The sequence below is a fragment of the Apteryx mantelli genome, chromosome 1, assembly GCF_036417845.1.
Source record: "Apteryx mantelli isolate bAptMan1 chromosome 1, bAptMan1.hap1, whole genome shotgun sequence".
Classification (NCBI taxonomy): domain Eukaryota; kingdom Metazoa; phylum Chordata; class Aves; order Apterygiformes; family Apterygidae; genus Apteryx; species Apteryx mantelli.
This window is the reverse complement of record NC_089978.1, coordinates 138,028,356-138,038,498: the sequence shown is the minus strand read 5'-3', so window position 1 is coordinate 138,038,498 and position 10,143 is coordinate 138,028,356.

The following is a 10,143-nucleotide window of genomic DNA, read 5'->3' as shown; positions in this document are numbered from 1 at the left end:
GCAATGCACTGATAAAGGAAGTGCAGCATTTTTGGAATGAATTAACTGGGAAATGAAATGTGTAGGTAATTGAAAGCTGAGACTGAATTTGGGGAAAATTCTTGGCTAAAGAAAGAAGAAAAAAATCAGAGGAGCCAGGTATTGCGTTTCAGCATTTTGAGAACAAAGAATTTTCATTTTTCATTTTGAAGCAAGGCTTTTGTTTGAAGAAAAAACCCAACAAACCTCCTAAAGTTTAATTCAAAACAGAACTTTATAGAAGACTTACAAAAATGTCTTTGGGTCAAACAAGGCATTTCCTTCAATGGATACTGGGGATGTCTTCTGGAGGAATCACAGAATGGTTGAGGTTGGAAGGGACCTCGTGAGATCATCTAGTCCAGCCCCCCTGCTCAAGCAGGGTCACCTAGAACACTGCCCAAGACCCTGTCCAGACAGCTTTTGAATATCTCCAAGGATGGAGACTCCACAGCTTTTCTGGGCAACCTGTTCCAGTGCTCTGTCAGCCTCACCGTAAAAAAAGTCTTTTCTTTGTTGAACAGGATTGGACCCAGTACTGACCCTTGGATAAACTGCTAGTTACTGGCCTCCAGCTACGTCCTGCCACTGATCACAACCTTCTAGGCTCTGCCATTCAGCCAGTTTTCAATCCACTTCCCTGTCTGCTCTGCCAGCCCATACTTCCTCAGTTTGTCAATGAGGACGTTACAGGAGACTTTGTCAAAAGCCTTCCTGAAGTCAAGGTAGACAACATCCACTGCTTTCATCTCCCAAGCCCATCATTGCATCATAGAAGGCTATCAGGTTGGTTAAGCATGATTTCCCCTTCGCAAATCCATGCTGACTACTCCTGATCACCTTGTCCTTTGCCTGTCTGGAAAGAGTATCCAGGATTAGCTGCTCCATCATCTTTCCAGGGATCGAGATGAGGCTGATTGGCCTATAGTTCCCTGGGTCCTCCTTCTTGCCCCTTTTCAAGATTGGAGTGACATTAGTCTTCTTCCAGTCCTCAGGCATCTCTCCTGATACCCATGATCTTTCCAAGATGATTGAGAGTGGCCTTGCAATGACATCAGCCAGCTCCCTCAGCACTCATGGGTGCATCCCATCAGGGCCCATGGACTTGTGGATGTCCAGTTTGCTTAAGGGATCCCTAACCCAATCCTCCTCCACCAAGGGAAAGTATTTCTTTCTCCAGACTTTCCCCTTGGTCTCCAGGGCCTGGGATTCCTGAGGGTCGGTCTTACCATCAAGACTGAGGTGCAGAAGGCATTCAGTACCTCAGCCTTTTCTGTATCCTTTGTCACCAGGGTCCCTGCCCCATTTGGCAGTGGGCCCACATTTCCCCTAGTCTTCCTCTTGCTGCTCATAGAATCCATGCTTATAGAAGCCATTCTTGTTGTCCTTGACATCCCTCGCCAGATTAAACTCCAGATGGGCTTTGGCTTTCCTAACTCCATCCCTGCATTCTTGGACAATGTCCCGATATTCTTCCTAGGTTACCTGTCCCTGTTTCCACCTTCTCTATACCTCCTTTTCACTTTTGAGTTTTGCCAAGAGCTCTTTGTTCATTCATGCAGGCCTCCTGCCACCTTTGCTCGAGTTCCTGTTCATTGGGTTGGACTGTTCTTGAGCTTGGAGGAGGTAATCCTTGAATATTAACCAGCCTTATTGGACTACTCTTCACTCTAGGGCCCTATGCTACAGGATTCTTCCAAGCAGATCCTTGAAGAGGCCCAAGTCTGCTCCTCTGAAGTCCAGGGCCGTGACCCTGCTTTTTGCCCTGCTCCCTCCTCTCAGGATCCTGAACTCCACCATCACATCATCAGTGCAGCCAAGGATGCCCCTGGCCTTCACATCCCCAACCAGTCCTTCCTTGTTTATAAGTATGAGGTCCAGCAGAGCACCTCTCCTCACTGGCTCCTCTATCACCTGTACCAGGAAGTTGTCATTGATGATCTCCAGGAACCTCCTGGATTGCTTGTGGCCCGTTGTGCTGTCCCTGCAGCAGGTATCAGGGTGGTTGAAGACCCCCATGAGGACCAGGGCCTGCAAATATGAGGCTACTTCCAGCTCTCTGTAGAAGGCCTCATCTACTTCTTCCTGATCATGTAGCCTCTAGCAAACACCCACAACAGTGTCACCCATGTTAGTCTCCCCCTTAATCCTTACCCATAAGCTTTCACTTGGCTCATTGTCCAGTCTTTGGCAGAGCTCCATGCATTCCAGCTGCTCTCACATAAAGGGCAGGAAAGGTTGTTCCATAGAGAATAAAACCAAAAAGATATTCAAATGATCAAAAACATTTTAGTTTTCAGTTCAGAGAAATAATCCATAGTTAAAAATTTATTCTGTTCCCAAATCTTTGAATCTCACACCCCTCTGGTGAAAATGCCACAGACTTACAAAAGCTGGACTTCCTCCTCACTCTGCTGGGCAGACTTACTGGTATACAGCAGAGGTATGCTGGATTGGATGCACTGACACCATGGCTGACCATTCCCTTACAAATGGAAGATTGTTTTCTAGAGCTGACAGTCCAGTAGTAATCACAGGGGCTGAAATTCACTTTGAGAATCAACCTCAAGAGCGTTATAGTTTCGTGCACTTACCAGCAGCCAGAACTAGCAAAATGACTCCAAGATCAGAACTAGCAAAATGACTACAAGAAGTATCTGGAAGCTCTCTCAGGTGAAGAAAAGCAGCTGTTCCCTTGGACATCAGAGTCCTGCAGTGTGCCCCTTTTTATGTATGTCATTTACATATGACAATAACACCATTCAGGTATCGGTTGATTTCACCACTTCAGGAAACTGGCCGTGCTCTACTGCTGCAGGTAATGTTGTAACTCTTCAAATAGTGTCCTGTAAATGATCAGACAGGCACTAGGTCAGGAAGAAATCATTCAGAAAAGGTCAATGCTTTGATTTTTGCTAAAGAAGTGAGATTGGATGGATTTTCATTATGGTTGGCCATTGATGGATTTCTTCCTCTCTCCTCTTACATTCAACTCTAAGATAAGCCTGTTTGAATGTAGAAGAGCTTTCTGTGTCAGAACAAGTTTTAAATCCATGCTCTTCCACGTCGGTGCAACACAACATCCCCAAAAAGCTGTTTTGCTATTTTGGGCTGTCAGCAGCTGGAAATTGTTGCAAGTGCAACAGGACTTAGCTCATATTGCAACTTAGACAGGAGGCATCCCTGGGGCACGTGCATTCTGTGGGGTTCTATAAATGCCTAGGGAAAAGGCACAATCTCAAATCACACCTTAGACACTGCTCTTCTTATTTGGCAGAGCAGGATTCCTCTCTACAATCTATTCTTTGGGAATTTGATTTACTTTTGTGCAGCAGTGCTATAGTTAACCTAAACTAAATGCAATTTTTGCCACCCCTCCCCCCTGTGGAGTCTGACCCATATATCTATGAACAAAGTAGTGAATGACTTAGCTATCACCATGTCTTCTTCTGCCAGGCACAGAGTTGCCACCTGCCTGCAGATACCTGTCTTAACATGATAATTTTTCTTCATTCCAGTGCTTTTTCTCCTAATCATTATACTTTTGCACTGCCTCAGACAATTCACCTCTTCGCTTGCCGCTTATAACTTTTGAAATACCTTTAAGGAGTTGCCATAAAACCCTGAATCGACTGGGCCCAGTATATTTCTCAACCCATTTCTCCAACAGCCTAGTGCAATAATATGAGACACTACAGTTATTTGGACTCAGGCTAAGAGACACTGGAGAAGGGATATTTCAGAACAGCAGGCCCTAGACTTTATAATAGATTCACAGTGTCCAACTCATACTTCGACACATATTTCCTCTGCAAAATTCCCTGAGGATGAGAAAGAAAATTGCTGATGGCATACTCGGAGGTGGAGAAGAAATTATTAAGTCAGTGGTCTTTGGTCACCATGAGAGGGTAAAGAAGAATCCAGTGCCCTCGGTGTATGCCATTACATTTTTAATCTTGGCATAGTACTTACATATAATGCACCTTCTACAAAGTGCATGGGTTGAGAATATCCATGGGTACAGAGCGTGTTATTTAGTCTTTGTCAGGGATGAGTTTAATATTCCTTACACTTAGCTAGTCATACTCCCCAGATCCTGACTACCGTTGTATTTCCATAGTGATATGAAGAATATCGCTTTGGAAAAGGTTACAAAGGCAGTCAATGCTCATGACTTCACAAAAACTCATGAAATGCATGGGAAAGACCATTTCCAAGAGAATGCTGAAAGACAGAATAAGATTGTTTTGGGGACCTATAAGAACTGTAGTGAGCTCTGTAACTCTCAGCTACTTTCTCACCTCAACCCTCCTCACTGCTGTACTGAGCTGAGCTTCTTATGCTAAGCTTCTACCTGAGATTTGATCCACAGCTCCCCCTCTTAGTTCATTCAAGACTTCCCACAGATCTCTGGTGATTCACTCTTGTCTTCTGTGACCAAGCAGGAAGGGTGACGAGGAGTTCTACCAGTCTGAGTTTTTGTTTTGTAATGCAGGCAAATTCATGTTCATCTGTCATGTGACCTAAGAAAGGATGTGTTGGGTGTGGTTCTCTCTGCGTGTGGTCTGTGTGTTGTGTGTGCAGTAGAATATGTGAATGTGTGGTTTGTGGCATATGTATGTGGCTGAGGAATGGTTTTCTGGGTTGAAATTTAGGTACAATGGTCTATACTTGTCACAGTAACACAAATTATAACATGCAAAGTCCTTTGCAAACACAGACATCTTTTTCCTTTGCATTTTCACACAGGGCTGACAGCTGGCTTTAATCCAGTCTTCTTTAAATAGTAAATAAACAAAGACAGAACCAAGGTGGCGTGAATGTCACTACACAGTTCAGTGCTCTAGTGAGCAGATCCCTTATCTTCATAGGGTTCTTCCAGATATACTTTTACTCTATTAGAATAACATGTCCTATTTTGCATTCATCTAATGTCACATTAACCCATAAGACACTGCAAGAAACTTTGGCTGGATCAGTGATACAAGGCAGCATCCAGGGAACAGGAATGGAGGAAGGAAGCCAAGATAAAGGTTTGGAAAGGAGGAGGGAAATAATGGGTTCTGTGCTTATGGAACAGCTGGATTTTGCAAAATGTCAGCAAGTTGCCTTCAACCCTAGATTAAGGATGTTACTTCAGAAAAAGCTGTAGACAGTATAAAATGTAATATAAATGTATGTAAAACCAACCAATCCCATAATTTTTAGATCCTTTTTAAAATCCTGCATTTTGTACTTTATGATTTTCTCACTTTTTAAGCTTGCTTTTTAAATAAACGTTGTAATTTTTATTTTTCAATAAGGAAAGTGGAGAGTTTAAATGACCTGCCCATGTCAGATCATTGTATTATCCATTTTATGACAGTAGCAACAGAGGCAGAGGCTGCAGTGAAGATCAGGTTCCAATTATGTCAGGTTGCATGCAAAAGCAGAGCAAAGGATTATTTCTATTTTGAAGAATTTATGGTTTAAATTCAGGGTTGAAATCCATTAAGTCTCTTACTTGTCCAGCTGGGCCTGGGAAGACCAGAGTTTTCCATTTTATAGGAAATTCTGCAGCTGTGAATGACTTTCCTTTCCCAAATTGGAACAAAAATCAGTATTGCTAAATTTCTGCATTTTATAAAATATAGCCCCAGAAATATATCAGGTTTATTGTAATTTTTTTAATTTCAACATTACTTCTGTATTACCTAAAATAATTTCAGTACAAAAAGATCATTTAGAAATGATATATTGAAATGTTACTTTCCACATTTGTTTGAAACAGAACCTTTCCACCTTATTGAAAGATGTTATCTAAACTTTTTCCAAGAAATACATTACAGAATTTATAGCTGCAAAATGTTTCAGTTTCAGTGAAACTGACGTTTTCTAACTACAAAGCCTTCTATTAGCTCAATCTGTTGTTCATACTAGGCTATTGGATCAGTGAGTCCTATACAGACAGTTGCATGCAGTTAGCTTGCACATCGTACTCTATGTAAAATCTTCAGAACTCCTGTTTTCTCCTCAGATTTCTCAGTAGAGCCAAAGGCACCTGAAGAGCTACTTTATAAGTAGAAAATGTTATCCATATCCACAAATCAAATAGACCCCACCTATCTAATCTAGAATTCTTATGGCATAATATTGCCAATTCCCAGCACTCGAAATTCACAGGGGTTAGTTTAAAATCGTGAAATGTTTAAAATAATTATGAATTTTAGCTCTTCTCACCTGTTTCTGGTATATAAGCCTTAAATAGTGCTTTTCAAGCTCTTCACCACCACCAGCATGGAGTAAGCAACTTGGGTATTAAGAAATGAAAGCATAGATTTTCACATTTTCACAGGCCTCCAGAGGATTATAACCGAGGATTGTAAAAAAGAACCCACTGAATAACTAGGTTATTTGCATATCACACATAGCATTTAATTTCTTAGGAGCTGCCTGATCTAATTTTGAGGTGCCTGTGGGTTCCAGGAGATTGAGCTGGGTGCCTAGGCTGCCCACACAGAGCATGGGAGGAATTAGTCATCTAAGGAGTGTAATTCACCGCACACAACAAGTGAAGACCTATGCTTACTGGTGGGAAACAGCAAGAGAAAAGGTGTCGTTCAAACCCCACACTGCCAAGAAGGCTAGGCTCCTAACAGTAGGCATCAGGGGACACCTTCCATGCAGGATTAGCAGGAGCTGCATTAAAAGTCAGGGGTCTAAAATAGCCCTTTCTCACCACACACAGGTCAAGGTCTTTCTACCCACCCTCAGACTGAATGATCCCTGATTCAAAAGGCAACAGGCACAAACTGAAACACAGGCAGTTCCATCTGAATATGAGGAAAAACTTCTTCACTGTGAGGGTGACAGAACACTGGAAGAGGTTGCCCAGAGAGGTTGTGGAGTCTCCTTCTCTGGAGATATTCAAAACCCGCCTGGATGCAATCCTGTGCAACATGCTTTAGGTGACCCTGCCTGAGCAGGGGGGTTGGACTTAGACGATCTCCCAAGGTCCCTTCCAACCTCAACCATTCTGTGATTCTGTGATCCCAGATACAACTAAAGCTGACTGCAGCTCTGCTTTATATATACGATGGATGTGCTCCAGTTGCTTAATTATAGGTGTGTAATGACACTTAAGGTGCTTTAGGGTATCTTGCCTGGCCTTCATCTGACAGGTATAAATCTGCCATGTTCCTGTGCTGCACGTCCCAGCCTCATGCAGATGTCTCATGTGCCACCCAACTTGTAAAAAACAGCAAATTCTCTGAAAAAGAAACACATGTGTGCTGAAGACAGCTGCCCAGAATTAGCAGGTACTGGAAAGCAGTAGGATTAATCTCTTTTTGCCTTGGTTCCCCACCCCCAGAATGGAGATGATAACCCCAGCTGTTGGCATATGATGCTGGATAGAATACATTCACTAATGCTGGTGAACCACGGATACATAATGATAAAAGCCCCACAGGACCTCAAAGAAGGGAATGAATAATTCTGCATCTAGTCTAACCATTATATAATAGGTATTAAATAATAGCCTGAGCTGCACATTGAGTGAGGCGGATGAAAGGAACTACTGAAAAACAGCTCATTCACTGAAAAAAGCAGGATCCTGTAGGAAGAGGAATATGTGATCAACTAATTAAGAAACGTGCAATTATCCCCACACATCAGGGCATGAAACATCAAGCTTACAAGCGACCTAAATTCTAGTATTTCTTAACTTTTCCTTGTTTGACTTTGCAGCCTTATTGTCTTTTGTAAAATGGGTTTCAGTTCACTTCCAAAAGGAAAACATTAATATCAATAAATCTCAAGCTGAGGAACAGCACTTTGCCACACATGGCCACGCTGACTAATTGGAGTCAGAAGCAGGGTCTGATTCTTCAGGGCTTCAGCTCAGACATCTGCTTGGGGAGTCAGAGCAAAGCCTGCACAGCACAAAACTTCACACCGCTGGTGGGCTGCACAGCTATTTACTGACAGCAGCTCAGGAGGTACATGGGAGAGTACAGATGGGAGAGTCTCCTCACCACAGATGCTGGTGACAGGGCCACCATGACCTGGAGGAGGTGCCAGAGCAAGAAAGCCCTGCTCAGCGCTCCCGGCCAAGTGTGCTGCTATATGTGCAGGAGTGATGCATGCACAGCACACACAGCAAGAGCTGCATCACGCTCAGTGCCACCTCCCTGGGGCACCTGCCAATAATTTTTCAGTTGAACTCCTGCAAGTCTCTACTGAGCATGTGCTAAAGACATTTTTTCACAGCCTCATTACTTAGTGGAATTTGATTTTGCAGAGTTTGGCGGGGGGGGGATTTCTGTTCCCTCCCCCCAAGTAGGAACTATAAAACACACACCCCTATCACTGCTACATTTCAGCTTTCTGTTCAAAGGCACAGACTCACTGTAATTTATAAGGCTAAGTCCTAAAACAAATTCAAATGTGGGAAAACAAAATATTTTTCCCTCATCTCATTTTCAGAACATATCTGAGTATCTTCTGCTCAACTTTTCCAACAAAAAGTACAAATTTTAGCCCAAGTTATCACAGTTTGGCCAGGTTATAAGCAACTTAAAATCTACATGTTAGACTGGTATTTGCACTAGCTGCAATGTTAGAAGAAAGTTGTTGATGTACTCTGCACCTATTAATTAAGAAAGAGAGGCCTGAAAATAATTTTTAGAAATGGCTAAGATACCTCTTTGTAAAAATAATGCATTTTCTGCAAACTGTGTTCACTCTCTACTCCTCTAAACTTTACAAAATAGTTATTTACAACTTAGTTGACAGAAAGTGTTTGAAAATGTAGGGATACAGAAATCAGTCTCCACAAATAAGAGGTATAACTTTTATTACCCAAGCTAGCAGATTAATTTCTTCCAATATAATTTTTGAAAAGAGATGGAATATTGAAGAAAAAAATGCGTTATTAATTACCAACAATGGAAGGAAAATGAGATTGGAAATGATCACCTTATAATTCTTATATTTTTCATTATTAAAATAACTGAAAAAATATCGAGGAAAATATTGCCAAATTTCTACAAAAGAATGAAATAAAGTACAGCACATTCCCCACAGCTTATAAACTGTAGTTTTCATTGAATGGGCTTTCCAATAAAACCTCAGAATTAACTTGAGGAGGAAAAACACATTAACAACTCCGTTGAACACAACATTAATGTCTTCTAAGTGTACATGCCAGTGCCTGAATTTTGATGAAGTATTTGATTTAGCATAGTAAATCTTCCTCTCAAAATTGATTCAAAATGAGCAACCTCATAAAAGTTCTAATATACACTGAAAATTGTAAGAGGTCATAAAATAACATAATTGTAAAATAATAACTGTATATAAATAATATGGTAATAATAATAAAATAACTGAGTGGAGGATTAAAAAAATTATGGGACAAAAATGATCTCTTTGTTTCCTATGTGTATTGTACCCTATGGGGCACAGTGAGGAAAACCACAATAAAAATTTTCATCCAGGATTTTAAAACAGGAGTGAGTAATTGAAGTGGGAGTACTGATGTCTGTGTGAACGGAAATACCTCTGAAGGCTTCGAAAGCGTTCTTTCAAAACAGCTCACTAGTTTATTATCAGCCTCTGCAGTAGGTGAGTCTTACCCTGTTTGCAGTTGTGGGAGGGTCTGTGTTATAGCATTGTAAAAGTTCTTTGGCTCTGACATCTGCCAAATTGAGTTCAAGGTTTTCAGAGTGTCAGAAGGTGAAACCGTGCAGTTTATATCTACACTTAAGGCATGCCCTACCTGTGAACACTTAACCTGAGACTCCTTTGAAGTAGATGTTGGTGTTAGTACGAGTGATCTTCAGCAAGGGACGCCCTTAAAAGATACTGCAATCTTGTAAGAGCTATTGATGAGCTGGCAAGAAGCGGACATCAGGAGGAGATAGAAAGTGGAAAACAAACAAGGCCCCACACTCTTTGAGTGTTCAGGTATGCAGAGAAAAACCTTGAGAAAGTGAAGGCTTTACTAATCCTCATCTGAGATGGGTTAGACCTCACAAACTGAGGCTAGACAGCAGGCAACAGGCTTCCAGCGCGCAAAGCTTCAGTTCCAGCTTCCATCTCATAAGGAAGGACAGAGACAAAGAAGGAGGTTTGAATAGGTAA